Source organism: Castor canadensis, chromosome 4 (assembly GCF_047511655.1).
Source record: "Castor canadensis chromosome 4, mCasCan1.hap1v2, whole genome shotgun sequence".
In the NCBI taxonomy this organism is placed as follows: domain Eukaryota; kingdom Metazoa; phylum Chordata; class Mammalia; order Rodentia; family Castoridae; genus Castor; species Castor canadensis.
The window spans coordinates 166,634,257-166,650,107 of record NC_133389.1 but is presented as its reverse complement, the minus strand read 5'-3'; the positions used below and the strand labels follow the sequence as shown (position 1 = coordinate 166,650,107).

General features: G+C 41.1%; 1 protein-coding gene across 3 annotated transcripts in view; it reads right to left on the bottom strand.

The window, feature by feature from the left end:
* Ttll4 (tubulin tyrosine ligase like 4) overlaps positions 1 to 15,851 on the bottom strand; it is a 51,393-nt gene that overhangs the window by 33,186 nt on the left and 2,356 nt on the right. The window contains exon 1 of one of the 3 annotated variants that reach the window (XM_020153525.2): positions 6,260 to 6,453. The exons of 1 other annotated variant lie outside the window; for it this stretch is intronic. The gene's annotated coding sequence lies outside the window, so the exon portion shown is untranslated. Of the gene's footprint in view, positions 1 to 6,259; positions 6,454 to 15,851 lie in introns of those variants that run through there. One more of the 3 variants, XM_020152283.2, reaches the window with a different exon arrangement.

Here is a 15,851-nt window from a genome sequence, read left to right as displayed (position 1 = left end):
CCACCTAGGTGTTTTCCTGGGTCACCAGGGGAACTCAGGAGATATGAAATGATTTAGAGGACTGGATGTGGTAGTCACTCCAGTAATCACAACTAGGTGGGAGGCAGAGGTAAGAGAAAACATGGTCTGAGTCCAGTCCTGGGCAAAAAGCACAAGACCCTATCTGGAAAAAAGAAACAAAAAAACTAAACAAGGGCTGGTGGGTGGCTCAAGTAGTAGGGCACTTATGTAGCACAGAATCCAAACCTCAGTCCACGAAAAAAATATGTTTTAGTCTACCAATCCATAAGATCTCTGATGAGATAACTCCAATTGCCCAACAGCTGTATTAGATACCAGACTCACCTGGTATCAAACAGGAGTAGTGTAGGAATCAGACCCACTTTCTCTTATGAGATAAATTCCAAGCTACATCTCCCTAAAGAAAGTTGGAGAGTCATCAATGAACTTCTTAAAGCCATACTGAGGAAGGTCAAACTCTGGCTGTAATGAAAGGAAGAGTCAACATCACAAGTGAAGATAAGGGAAGTCACAGGTAGCTTTGGGCAAAATGAGTAAGTAAACCCAAAGAAAAGATACAGGTTACAGAAGTTAGCACTGAGGGAGGCAAATCTACAAATTACTGCCAAGTAAAACCAGTTGAAGACTTTATATAACTAGGTGACTAGCTCTCCGGAAGCCTTGATCTTTATCAGCTTCTGAAAGGAACCTCCTTCCTCCTCAGGTGAGCCACTGGAGCAGTGGTCCTCAAAGCCTGGTTCCCCACCCAGAAGAGGCCTTGAGACTCTGTCAGTGGTTCTGCTAGGTCAAAAGCATCTTCATAACAGAAAAAAATGTTATTTGCATTTTTTACTATGCTGACCTTCCTACTGACGGTACAATAAAAACTGCTGCGTCTTAGCATGAATCAAGGCAATGGCAGCTCAGATCCTTCAGCACTTACTTGTCAACACAGTAAAAGAATGCCAGCTTTACTGCGTGGCACAGTAAAACTCCTATTAAATCTCAACCCTTCAATATACACTTTTACAAATTCTGTGTGGCATAATGAAAAGTAAAGGCTGGGATGAAGAGCACTTGCCTAGCATGCCTGAGGCCTTGGCTTCCATGGGGTAAAAATTCATATAAAACACTTAAGCCACATACAGATGAAGGGTGTCTCTAAGTAAAGCGCTTGGGGTCATTGTCTGAATTGCCAGATTTTTCTGTGGAATACTATGTTTATTTGAAAGTATGAATGACACACAAAAAGAGAATGAATGACACAAACAATAATTCTTCTAACTTTGGTACTTTTGGTATTTGGCAGATATGTTTTGGAAAATGAAAACAAGCCTATCACTTCAAGGAAACAGCTGACAGTACTTGTTGCCAGTAATTTGAACTCCAAGAGAAAATTAGAATTTTGGCAAAATTCTATCTGCCACTAGTAGCTCGACAACGTTCTAATACTTGACTGCTTTTCTGAAAAAATTTGGTGATAATACAATGTGAATTTTATTTATTTAGGTGTATTTTTTTTTTTTTGCGGGGGGGAGGCAGTACTGAGGTTTGAACTCAAGGTCTCAAGTTTATTACTTGAGCCATGTATCCAGCCCTATCTAGTTTTATTTTGAGCAGCATCTCACTATGTAGCCCAGGCCTTCTACCTCACAGCCTTCCAAGTCTTAGAATTACAAGCATGGCCAGCATCAAAAAAAAATTTTTTGATACTATATAGTAAAATGTGGCAACATTTGAAAGCTCTGCATGACTCAATCAACCACTATGTTTAACTATCTGTAGTATGATGTGAGAGTCATGTAGGGGTGTAAGATCCAGTCAAAATGAGAGATAGACCAATGGATTTCCAATGTGACAAAGTATGCAAAATTCATTCATACCATTTCTGACTCCAAATTGCAATTAATCTTTAAAAAACCAACCCTTGTTTTGTGTAGTGCCAAAGAATACCCACAAATTCTGATAAGACCACTGAAATACTTTTTCCAACTATCTGTGTAAAGGTGGAGTGTCTTCATAATTCAACCAAACAATATATCACAACAGATTGCAGAAATAAATATGAAAATCTAGCTGTCGTCTATTAATTTGCAAAAACAATGTCATTCTTCTCAATAATCTTTTGTGAGACAATAACATTCTTCATGTAAAAATGCAACTTATGTTAACTTATATGGTAAGTTCATAGCTTATAACATTTGAAGAGTGGACTTACTTTTTTCCCAAATGAATTAATTAACATCTCAGTTTCTAACATGGCAAATATTGATATATACCCCACATTAAAAAAAAAAATCAAAGCTGGGTGTGGTGGTACACATCTATAATCCCAGCTATGTGGGAGGCAGAAATAGGATGATCCACAGTTCAAGATCAGCCTAGACAAGTTAGTGAGACCTTATCACAAAAAAACAAACCTAAGTGGGCACTGGTGGCTCAAGCCTGTAATCCTAGCTACTCAGGAGGCAGGAATCAGGAGGACAGAGGTTCAAAGCCAGCATGGGGCAAATAGTTTGCAAGAACCTATCTTGAAAAAAAAAAAAAAAAAATCAGAAAAAATGGCTGGAAGCGTGGCTCAAGAGGTAACAGCCCTGAGTTCAAACTCCAGAGCCACCCAAAAAAAAGCCTAGTGTGGTGGTGTACCTGTTATCCTAACTCGGGGGAAGTGGAAATAGAGGATTGCAAATCCAAGGGTGCACCTGGGCCTAAAGCTCAAGACCCTATCTAAAATAAAAACTAAAGCAAAAAGGGCTGGAGGTGTGGTCCAAATAGTAAGAATACTTATAGCAAGCACAAGGCCCTGAGTTCAAACTCTAGTACCACCAAGAAAATAAATAAATAAAATCGAACTGGGCATGGTGGCAGCACTCAGAGGCAGGAATATCTTGAGTTTGAGCCAACCTGGACAACACAGCAAGATCCTGTCTCCCAAAAAAAAAAAAAAAAAAAATCAAAGATCTCAAAGAACTTTTTGAAGTGAGGTAAGGAGTTGTGAGTCAAAATAAATAAATAAACAAATGAATCAGAGCACAGCTGGTCTGGTCCGGAGAAGCACTGCCTGTCTAGGACATGTATAAGGACCTGGAAGGATAGGGGCCTTTGTATTTCAAGGCCCAGGAGAAATTAGCACTGTCAGTATTGTTTCCCAGCTCTACCAGAAGAGCAAATGAGAAGTTCAGGTATTAAAGCAAAAATTGTTTCTCTGCTTTTCACCAGATGACCACGGCTCTTGATCCCATGCTAAAATCCAGAGAGACTATGACCAGACAACCCCTTCTTTCACAGAAAGAAGGTGGTAGGAAAACTAAACCCAATTCTAGACCATGAAGCTAAGGCTTCATTTAGAGTTTTACCACAAGTGACAACTTTCCATTCACATATTCATTTTTGTATTTGGTTATGCATTCTCTGTCCTCTCCCACCCCTTTCCCTATCTTTTGAATGTTGGTGTTCCTCTGAGCTCATTCTCACTTTCCATGAACACAGTGAGCACACAATAGCAGCTGCTGTTATTATATTCTTTCAATGCAACCTCTTCTGTGTCATGACTTCAACCACCTACATTCTCACTCCCTGTCATCACCCAGACCCCTATCCTGAGCACCAGACCTACAGAACAACTTCCTGGAGCTTTCTATATTGGTGTGTTATAGAGACCTCAACCCAGCTGGTCCAAAATGTAACTCCTGTATCTTCCTACTCCAAAGCTGCCCCTCTTTCTAATCCTTCTTCCATCACCACGCATGTGGTTGCTAGAGTCAGAAACCTAGATCAGTCCTCAGCACTCCTTGTAACTCTCTCCACAGCTACTCTGTCACCAGATTTTGCCAGTTCTTCTAGAACTGGCAAACTTCTCCATTCCCACTGCAGCAACTATAAAAACTCATCATCAGCTCTAGCCTGGATCACTACTAGGTTTCTCACTGGCTCCCAGGCTCCAGTCTAAAACACTTCCTAGTCAATTCACACATTGGCGTTACAGTAATCCCAGACACAAATCTGATGTTATTGTCCTGCTAATTATTTTTTTGTGGTTTTGCTGGAACATACTCTTCAAATGATTTTATTACTATATTCCCAAAAGAATTTTTAAAACCATGTATTCATTACATATCTTAAAGTTGGTATCTTAAAAAAAAAATTGGGGTGGGGGAGCAGTACTGGGCACTGAAAAAAGGCTCATGCATACTAAGCTACATCCCCAGCCCTAACATCTACAATTTCTCATCACAGATTTAAAGACAATGTTTTGGTTAAGAGGAGGAAGAAAATATTTAAAATTTTACAAAAAAAGAAAAGAAAGAACCTAAGATAAATTGTAATTAGAATAAACATTTCATCATTTGATTTAATAAAACAGGTTTTTATTATCTTACTGAATTCTAAATCTCTTCAAATTTTTAGGTGTATAATCCACTATAGCTTAAAAAACCTGTGCCCCCTCCAAAAAAGAAATTCCAGTTATATTTGCTTAATGGCTATATTCTGAATTCAGAATATTCCAATAAGGAATAAGTTCCCCTTTAACAGTGTGTATTAGACAGGGAAAGACAGGAAGCCATCTGGGTCTAGCGCTAACTTAATCACAAAAGGCAGCTTCCCTGTAATCAGTATTTCCAAAGTATGCCTAGTTTAACATCTAAAGAGGTTTTTTTTAATCTCCTCATGAAATCTGAAATGGGGCTGGGGCTGGGTGGGGGGGCATGTGTTTCAAGTGGTATAGAGTGCCTGCTTAGCAAACTGAGGCCCCAAGTTCAAAGGAGGGAAGGAAAGGAAGGAGGGAGGGAGAGAGGGAAGAAGGAAAGGAAAGGAAAGGAAAGAGGAAAGGGAAAGGGAAAATGAAAAGGAAAGGAAGAAAGAAAGAAAAAGAAAGAAAGACTTGGATATGTGAGGGATATGCTCTCCTTCCCCTTTTAGGGAAGTTTAGAAGAGTTCATCGGAAGCTGCAGGTCTGAAAATCTATTCATCTAAAACTAAATGGACAGGTGCATCCCTTGGAAGTCAAGGACCTACAGAACCACTACTCCAAGGGTTACAGTTGTAATTCAAATTCAGCAAAACATCTAAACCCCTTTGTAATCTAACCCCTATTAAAGTTCCAACTTTCCTCTTGCTATTTAACAAAGAAAGACTCCCAACAAACCCAGCCCAGGTCTGTTTCATATCTGTTCTCAATTTAGGTCTTTCTATAGCTTTTGTAAATGACACTTTGTATCTGGAATGCCCTCTATCTCTTTATACCCAGAAAACACTTAACTAACTTTTCAAAGCTAACTTTAGTCCAATCAATAAATAGCTGGTAACTTTCTGGACAACAAAGGATTAGGTTTTATGCAAATATTGTCTCAGTATTTACTGCAAGAAACGGAGGGTTGGGATGGAACATTCTCTCAAAGGGTCCTCCAGATTACCTATGATTGGCTGACTCAACAGGTGCTGGAATTAAGGAAATTGCTATTTGGAGTATCTGAGATGGCTCCATAAACGATTAAAACATTCTGGATTAAAGATCCAGAATGGCAATATGAAGACCAGAGGGAACGGGGATAAAATACTTTTCTAAGCCAGCTTGTTTTAAGTGTCTCTCTTGTGTTCTATCACAGCACACACCACAGAACGGCAAATGTTTACTTGATTAAAAATCTCCCCTATTTATAAATTCCGTGAAAACAGGCTTTCGCTGTACCCACCCTCTGCACTTTTCATAGTAGCCGGTCTCATTAAATATTTGTTGATGTTTATTAAAAATGTTTATAAATGATTAAATGGAAAACTGGATGAATAAATGAAGTTAAATTCCACATGATCTCAGCTCCTGTTAGACTCCAGAGTTTCTCTATCGATAAGAGTGGGGACGTGTTTAAAAAAAAAAAGTAGATATCCATGTTAAATTCGACCCTGAAGCCTGAGAAGAGCTTGGGCTCCCACCTAAGCGAGAAGAATTTAAACAGCAGCGTGGCGGGAAAGAGAAAGCACGAGAGACAGGACGAAGGGGATGCTGAGGGGCTCAGGCACCCAAGAGGAGAGGCCAACTAAGCTCACCGGACGTGGCGGCGGCGAAGGGCTTGCCAGGCAGGAGGCCGTGCACCCTAGCCCACGGGAGGATGGGGGAGGTAGCGGGCCGGAAGGGGGGCCTGGTGGGAGCGGCCGGAGGGCTGGGGGACCCGTGCGAAGGCACCCGAGCAGAGGGAGGGGCGGAAGCGACGCGCCGGCGGAGGGTCCGGGGTCGGTCCCCCGGCTCCGTAGCCACACTCACCTAGAGGACCCAGCTTCGCCAGGCTCGGCACCGGCTCCGCGTTGCTTCCTCGCTCGGCCTGCTGGGCGAGCGGGCGACCTCAGGCGCCCCTAGCAACCACGCACCGCCACGCGACCCGCGCACTAAGTCACCGACGCCGCCGGCCGCCTGCCACGCACTGCGCGCGCCCCCAGCGGACAGACCAAGGGCCGGGAAGGGGAGGGCGGGGATGGGAGAGAGGCAGTGCGCGGAATCCCGGGGCTTGTGGGACTTAGGGGCGGGACGCGCCGTCCGCGCGCACGCGCAGTCCCTCAGGGCGAGTGGAATTCTGGGAGCTGCAGTTCCTTAGTTAAAGGCACTGTTCCGCGAATCCAGGACGCTTGTTTTCTGCCCTGCTTCCATCTACTCCCTAAGGATTCTTTCGTTAGCCGTGCCTAACCCGCTCTTCTGAAATCAAAAGAGCACATTCTCTGTTAAAGAATTTCCACTACGAGCCTGCCTATGAGCTTGAGCCCAGTAAAAAGGGGAGATAGTTCAATCCACTCTGCCGCCTTCCAATGCACCTTCCCTCAAACTCAATCCACACAGCTGGGCAAACTACAACCACCTGCTTTATGGGCTTCAAATGTGAACTTTTAGCCCATTATCTCCTCACATAAAATAGATCATGCCACCTATCTCAGATGTCTCTGAACCTGGTAGATTTGAAGAACTATAAAGAGAGCTGGAGGGCGAAAGAATCTTTTCTAGGGCATAGACTACAGAAATAAAGAAAACAATCTACGATGAAACTAACATGTGGACCAGAGCAAGGATCTCAATAAATAATTGATTTAGGCAGCAGTCATTGATGAATGTTGAACTAAAACGATTAATGGGAGAATTTTACACTGGAAAAATGTCTGCCATCACCTGTATACTGTGTATTAACCAATCTTACATCATAAAACATTATGTCTCCAGATGGGAAGCAATCAGACCAATCTAGCTGGGAACTGGTGACTTACGCCTGTAATCCTAGCTACTCTACTGGAGAAGCAGAGATCAGGAGGATCACAGTTAGAGGCCAGCCCAGGCAAAGAGTTTGAGAGACCCTATCTCGAAAATACCCAACACACACACACACACACACACACACACACAGGGCTAGTAGAGTGGCTCAAATGGTATAGTGCCTGCCTAGCAAGTGTCAGGCCCTAAGTTCAAACCCCAATAACTGAAAAAAAAAAAATTCAGACAGCTCTAGAATTTGGGCCAATGTATGGGATGAGTGACATCTACTTTCCTCAACAAAAAGGGAGATATGTTTTAGATTATGAAATTTAAGAGATATAGTCAAATGCAATGAGTGCACCTTGTTTGGATCCTGGTTAAAAAAAGTTTTGAGACAATACAGAAATCTGAATTTGAACTATAAACATCAAGAATGTAATCAATGTTAAGAAAACTTTATAGCTAATTGGGAGGCAAAGGCAGGAGGATCTGGAGTTTTAGGTCAGCCTGGGCAAAGTTATTAAGACCTTAACTCAAAAGCAAAATACGAAAAGAAGGATTGGGGGTATGACACAAGTGGTAGAGTGCTTGCCAAGCATGTCAGAGGCCCTGGGTTCAATCCTCACTACTGCAAAAAAAAAAAAAGAAAGAAAATGGTGGCTCATGCCTATGATCCTAGCTACTTGGAGGCTGAGATATGGAAGATTGAAGTTTGAGGCCAGCCCAGGCAAAAGAGTTCATGAGATCCCCCAAAATAATCAGAGCAAGATAGACTGGAGGTGTGGTTCAAGTGGTAGAGCACCTGCTTTACAAGCACAAACCTCTGTATTCACATCCCAGTCCCACCAAAAAAATCAACTTTTATTACTATTAGCTGGTGTGGGGGGGTGCCTATAATCCCAGCATATGGGAGGCATAGGCAAGAGGATTGAGAGGTTGAGGCCAACCTGGGAAACACAGGTAGTGCCAGGCCAGTCTGGGCTCCATAGTAAGAACCTATCTCAAAAAAAAAAACAAAATAAGGAAGGTAGGAAGGGAGGGAAAGAGGGAAGAAAGAGAAAGGAAAAAAGAAAGCTTTATTAATATGAATTAGGATGAATAAAATAGATAATGGGAGAGAATTGGGGCTTAATATAGTGCAAATACAGAGGAATCAGAAATATATATATACACATACATATATATATATACACACACATACTCAGGAGGAAGATGGAAAGATCATGGTCTAAGGCCGGCCCAGGCAAAAAGCAGAAAACTCTATGGAGAAAGAGCTAAAGCAAAAAGGGTTGAGGGTGTGGCTCAAGTAGTAAAGCACTTAGCAAACTTGAGGCCCTTGGTCCAGACTCCAGTACTGAAAAATAAAAGTATACCTAAGAGATAGATTGAACCAAAATTCTACCAGTCATAAATATTAATAATGGGATTTTTAAAATATGGCTACTCAGGAAGCTAAGGCAAGAGGATCACTTGAGCCCGGGATTTCCAGGCCAGTCTGGGCAAAATAGCTAAACAGAAAGAAAAATGGAAGGAAGGAAGGAAGGGAGGGTATGGGAAGGGAAAGGAAGGAAAGAGGGGACGAAGGGTATGGAAGGAGGGGGGAGGGAGGAAGGGCAGTCACTATTAATCTTGTCACTTAGGGTGAACTGAATGATAGCCCCCTCCCCAAGACATACTCATGTTCTACTCCAGGAACCTGAATATACTGCATTATGTAGAAAGAGTGAATATTATCACCTATAGCAAAAGATGGGATTAAGAATTTTGAGTGAGTTTATCCTAGATTATCTTTGTGGGCACTAAATCCAAAGACAAGTGCCTTACTCTTGTAAGGCAGAGGGGACTGGAGGTATCACCTAAGTGGCAGCTCTTTCTAGCAAGCTCAGAACCCTGAATTCAAACCCTAAAACTGTTGCAGAAAAAAAAAAAGTGAGACTGAAGGAGATTTGAGACATAGAAGACGCAGAAAAGAGGACGCAATGTGACCCTGGAGGTAAAGATTGGAACAATGTGGAACCACCAGAAGCTGGAAAAGGCAAAGAGATTCCTCTCTAGGGCCTCCTGAGGTAATTAGGCCTATTCATAGCCTGAGTTCAGACTTGTAGCCTCCAGAACTTCAAGATAATAAATTTGGTTGTGTTAAACCACCAAGTTTGTGGTAATTTTTGTTTGGTGGGACTGGGGTTTGAACTAGGGCTTTGTGCTTGCAAATCAAGCACTCTGCCGTTTGAGCCACATCTCTAGTCCATTTTGCTCTGGTTATTTTGGAGATGGGGTCTCAGAACTATTTGCCTGGGCTGGCCTTGGACCTTGATCCACCTGATCTCAGCATCTCAAGTAGCTAAGATTACGGGCATGTTACCAGCTAGTTTGTGGTAATTTCTTGTAGCAGCTACAGAAAATCAAAAGAAGTGTTTTGATTTTGGTTATATAGAAAATATTCTTACTTTTTTTTAAAGAACCACAGAAGTGTTTAGTATAGTTTAGTTTTGTTTTTGTGGTATTGGGGTTTGAACTCAGGGCCTTGTACTTGCTAGCTTGTAGAGTTTAAATGGCATGATGCCAGAGGTTTACTTTTGCTTTGATATACCACAGGAGACATCTTAGTAGCAAGCAGCACAACTAGCATCTAGGTTTTAGTTTCTAACTCCTCCATGAAAAGGAACCAGGTCTCCTTGGAGAAAAGGTTGATTCTAGAACTGGAACAAGAAATACACAAGATGAGCCTGGCACTTCTTAAAATCAGAAAGGAAATGATACACACACACACACACACACACACACACACACACACACACTCTAACACTGGTGAGAGTATGTCATAGGAGCTAATTAAAAGTCTCCCAGTAGCAAAAGCATATGGCTTTTGAGCAACAAAACAAATAAGTTGTATTAATTTATAATTCAAAGTTTAAACATCCATGAATCCTTGGAATAATTTAATAAACTAATAAGTGCAGAGGAGACAAGCCCTATACAGAATAATTTTAAATACATGATATAGACATTCTGTCCTACAGGACGGAGAACATAACTCTCCACTCTGTGCCTAGTGCAGGGGCAAAAGCAGTAATTCACAATGGAGAAATCTGACATCATCCAGTTATCTAGGCCAACATCTAGTCATGAATCATGTTGGTAGTATGTACCCTGGAACTGATGTGATAAAAATAACACTTTAAATTGGGCATGGTGACACACCCTTGTAGTCTGCTTGAGCCCAGAAGTTTGAGGCCCCAACTCAAAAAAAAAATACACTTTACTTTGGTACTCTTCCTTCCCAAACTCTAAAGCCCAGTTTAATCATGAGAAAAATAGCAAACACAGAATAGCATCCTATAAAATATCTGACTTATCCTCTGGAGAAAAGGCTAACTGTAAGACTTGGGCAAGAAATATATAGTTATTTTGGGTTTTGATGACATTTAAGGTCATCAAAAACAAGGAAAGTCTGAAAACTTTCCAGCCAAGAGGAGTCTAAGGAGACAACTAAATGGAATGTATAATATATAATGAGATTGTGATGGTTAATATTGTCAACTTGATTGGATTGAGATGCCTAAAACATTAGTAAAGCACACACCTCTGGGTGAGTCTGTGAGAGCATTTCCAGAGAGACAATTATAGATCTTGAGGACTCTGACCTAATCAATGGATTAACTCCTTAATAAGTTTACAACTAATGAATGAATCACTTAATGAGGTTTATAATAGTATGACATTATAATTAGGTGGTGAAAAGGAAGAGGAAGTAAGTAACTAGAGGTGTGTCCTGAGGGCTGTATCTTGCCCTAGCTCCCCCCTGTATTTTTTTCTCAGCTTCCTGGCTCCCATGATTAGAACTGCTCTGCTTTGCCACCCCTTCCAGCCATACTGGACTGAACCCCCTGAGACTGCAAGCCAAAATAAACTTTTGTCATATAAGTTGTTTTCCTAGGGTATTTGACCACAGCAACACAAAAGCCTGACTAATGAAGAGATCCTGGAGGAAAAACAACAAGGGCATCAGATAAAAATAAGGTAGTCCCCGGGCTGGGGATGTAGTTCAGTGGTTGAGTGTTTGCCTAGCATGCACAAGATCCTGGGTTGATCCCCAGTACCATAAGTAAATAAATAAATAAGGAAGTCCCAGTAAACTATAGCCTTAATAACAATGAATCGTACTAATAATAAGATACTAACAATAGAGGAAACTGTGTGTGTGTAGTGTGTGAACGCTACACCATCTGCTCAATTTGTTTTGTAAATTGAAAACTATTCTAAAAATAGAGTATAAATGTGAAAAAATACAGCAACTGAAATCTTCCAAACCCATCTTAATCAACAGATCAGAAGTAACTTTATCAATACAAATCATGGCAAAAAGCAACATGATATGATGTTCTAAGAAGGGACACATCATTACGTAAGAGAATATCCTTGATCTTAAAAAATGCACACATAAAGTTAAAAGATCATGATATATAAAACTAACTGAAATAGTTCATAAAAGTATGATAAAACTAAATGTGGCAAAATGTTACCAGTGAATCTGGGCAAAGGGTACACACAAGGGAGTTATTCTGTCCTTAAGTTTTCTTTAAGTTTTAAATTATTTCAAATAGATTGTTTTGTTTTGTTTTTAGAGACGAGGTCTCACTATATAGTATAGACTGGCCTCGAACTGTCAATCCTCTTGCCTCAGCCTCCTGGGTACTTGGATTACTTGTGAACCACAATGCCTGGCTAGCAAATAGAAAATTTTAAACTACAGCAATGACAAATTTTTAAAAAAGAATATATAAAAAAGAATTAACCTAGAAGGTAACACACACGCACAGGAAATCAATGTGAGTCAATGCCCTGTATAGCTATCCTTATCTCAACCAGCAAAACCCCTTGTTCCTTCCTATTATTGCTTATACTCTCTCTACAACAAAATTAGAGATAAGGGCAAAATAGTTTCTGCTGGGTATTGAGGGGGGGAGCGGGAGGGGTGGAGTGGGTGGTAAGGGAGGGGGTGGGGGCAGGGGGGAGAAATGAACCAAGCCTTGTATGCACATATGAATAATAAAAGAAAAATGAAAAAAAAAAAAAGGAATATATATATACAGAACAAGCCAGTATGGTAAAATGTTTATGATAGGTGAATCTGTGGGTTCAGAGGTAAGGGGGTTATTATTCCATTCTCTCTAGTTTTATATATTTGAAAACTTTAAGCTTCTTCCCACCCCTAAAAAAGTTAAAACACTCCTACACAGAAAACCAGCACAGGCCCCAATCCTCAACACTTTCAGACATTCTCTAAATACCAGGCACTGCTCAGACTATTCACTCCAAACCCACTTAGCACGTTGTACAGTACTTGCCAGAAAGAAAACTGACATATTTCTAATCACTTAGACTATATGCTCTCAAAGATGTTGAACATGGTTTTCATTCTTTCTTGGAGGTATGGAGTCTGAACTCATAGTTCATATGCTCACTAGGCAGGAGCTCTACCACCTGAGCCAGGCCTCCCCACTATTTGCTCTTGCTCTATTAAGGAGATACGGTCTCACTTTTTGCCCAGGCTGGCTTGGACCACAATCTTTGTATTTACGGCTTCCCACCATTGCTGGGATGACAGGCACACACATCAACACACCCTGCTTATTTCCTATTGAGATGAGGTCTCACAGATTTTTTTGCCTGGTCTGGCCTGGAACTGCAGTCCTCCAGATCTCAGCCTCCCAAGTAGCAAAGATTATAGGTGTGAGCCATCAGTGCCTGGCTTAATCATGTTTTCTCATGCTTCCTCATAAAATAATTAACTATTGCTTTATGTGATAGCCTAAAAAGTTTGGGTTTAAATTTAATTTCTCTACATCAAATTGCTTATTGCCATAAGCATAATATTTCAAGCTAGTATTTAATTATTTGAAAAAATATTTCATAATTTCCCCTTCATCTTTTTGTGAAAAATAGATTTTTAAAATACTATGTTTTGAAAAAAAAATACTATGTTTTGCCTAAATACAGTGAAGTTGAGTGTGGCTGACTTGCCTGGCTCCTTATCAGGGAATAGACACTGCAGATGTGAACAGCTCAGTTTTTCAAAAGGAAAAGTGCTTCTAATGTCATCATCTGTGTAGATTCAATGCCCAATTTCCAACAATCAATTGTGTGTGGTGGCACACGCTTTGTGATCACAGCACTTCAGAGGCTGAGGTATGAGATCAAGAGGCCAAGGGGTGGTAGAGTGGCTCGAGTGGTAGAAAGCCTGCCTAGCAAGTGCAAGGACCTGAGTTCAAACCCCAGTACTGTCCTACACATACACACACACAAAAGTTCCAGGCCAGCCTGGACACCTGTCTAAATAAATATTTTTAAAATTCAACAACCAATGTATTTCCATACTTAAAATATGTAGGATATTGGAATAGAGTAATTGATTATATACACACACACACACACACACACACACACACACACATATATACGTGATATACATATATATAAAGCCTAATGTGGGAAATTTTTTTTTTTTGCAGTACTGGGGTTGAACTCAGGGCCTACATCATGAAACCACTCCATCAGCCCTTTTTTGTGAGGGTTTTTTCAAGATAGGGTCTCACAAACTATTTGCCCAGGCTGGCTTTGAACTGCAATCATCCTGATCTCTGCCTCCTGAGTACCTAGGATTACAGGCATGAGCCATCAGTGCCCGGCCCTAATGTGGGAAATTTTGATCTATTAGATATATATGCAAGTATTTATGGGTAATGCTGTTGTCATTTGTTTTATTTATTTTTGTGGTACTGGGGTTTGAACTCAGGGCCTACACCTTGAGCCACTCCACCAGACCTTTTTTGTGATGGGTGTTTTTGAGATAGGGTCTCACAAAATATTTGGCCAGGCTGGCTTCGAATTAGAGAAGCATTCTACCACTTGAGCCACTCCCGCCAATCCATCATTTGTTTTAAAATACCCAAGTAGCAAAAGAATAAATACAGTATCTGTCCAAGTGGTGATGAATTTCACTGATCTAACATATTGTGTTTGAAATTTTCCAACTAAAATAGCAATTTCACCTTTCCAATAACTCAGGCCAAAAACCTTGGAATCATCTTTTGTCTGCTTAACCTTTGGTCACAATCCTAACATGCAATTAGCCAAGAAATCCAATTTGCCCCATGTTCAAAATATATTTTAAAAAATCTTATTTTGTTGTTGTTTTTGGGACTGGAGCTTGAACTCAGGGCTTTGCACTTGCAAAGTAGAGGATGTGGCTCAAGCCCTCTACTGCTTGAGCCACACCTTCAGTCCATTTTGCTCTGGTTATTTTGGAGATGGGGTCTCAAAAACTATTTGCCTAGGCTGAACCTCAATCCTCCTGATTTCTCTCCCAAGTAGCTAGAATTACAAGTGCCTGGCTAAAAATCTACTTTTTATCACTTCAATGGTATCCCCAGTCCAAGACACCATTCTCTTTCACCTGGCTTATTACAATAGCCTCCTAACTGTTCTCCCTGAGTCCTACCTTCCCTCACTCCCCACAGTCCATTCACAATGCCAAAGCAAAATAATCCTTTTTATTTTGGGGGAGAACTGAGATTTGAACTCAGGGTCTTGTACTTGCTAGGCAGGTGCCCTACCGCTTGAGCCATGCCAAGTAACAGACATGCTGCCGTCCAATGTGATCCTTTTAGAATGTAAGGGAGCGCATATTGCTCCTCTAAGCAAAACCCTCCAATAAATCCTCATTGCACTCAGAGGAAACCCTTAAGTCTTCATCAAGGAAGACAAGGGTCTACCACTCCTATCAGCCTCACCATTACCTTCCTGCCCTCATTTTCTATTCTTGCCTTTTTTCTCCCTACCCTCTTTTAGAGACAAGATCTCATCATGTAGCCCAGGCTGGCTTTGAACTCATACTTTCCCTGCTTCAGCTCTCTCAAGTGCTGGATCACAACAGGTCTATACCAGCCTTCTCTTTTACTCTGCTTCATCCAAACTGACTCCCTACCAGCCTTCTCTTTTACTCTGCTTCATCCAAACTGACTCCCTTGTAGCTTCTCAATTATGGTAGGCATGTTTCCATCTCGGGACCTTTGAAGTAATCATTCTCTCTACCTAGGTATTTCCCTCAGATAGCTTCACTGCTCACTCATTCAAATTTACTCAAATTCATCTTGTGGTGAGGCCAACCCTGACCATTCAACTCAGCACTCCTCAAAACCCCCTTTCCCTGCTTTTTCTCTAGAGCTTTTATCACCTTATCACATAGCTTATCTGATTCACTTATTTTGTGAGACAGGGTATTGCTATGTTGCCCAAGCTGGTCTTGGACTCCTGAGCTCAAGTGATCGTCCTGCCTCAGCCTCCTGAGTAGCTGGGAATTACAGGTGTGCATACTGTACTCAACTTTAATTTGCTGATTTTATTAAATTCACTGCTTTCCCCACCAGAATGGAAACTCTCTGACATACAGAGTGCCTTGAACAGTATGTAGCATATAAAAAGGACACAGTAGATATTTAACTGAATTGAAATAATATGGATAGCAGGAAATTAGGGTGGTCCCTAGAAAATTCTACTTTTGCTGAAGTGTAAACACACTGGACAATGATGATGAGGACCACATAAAGTTCCTTAGTAA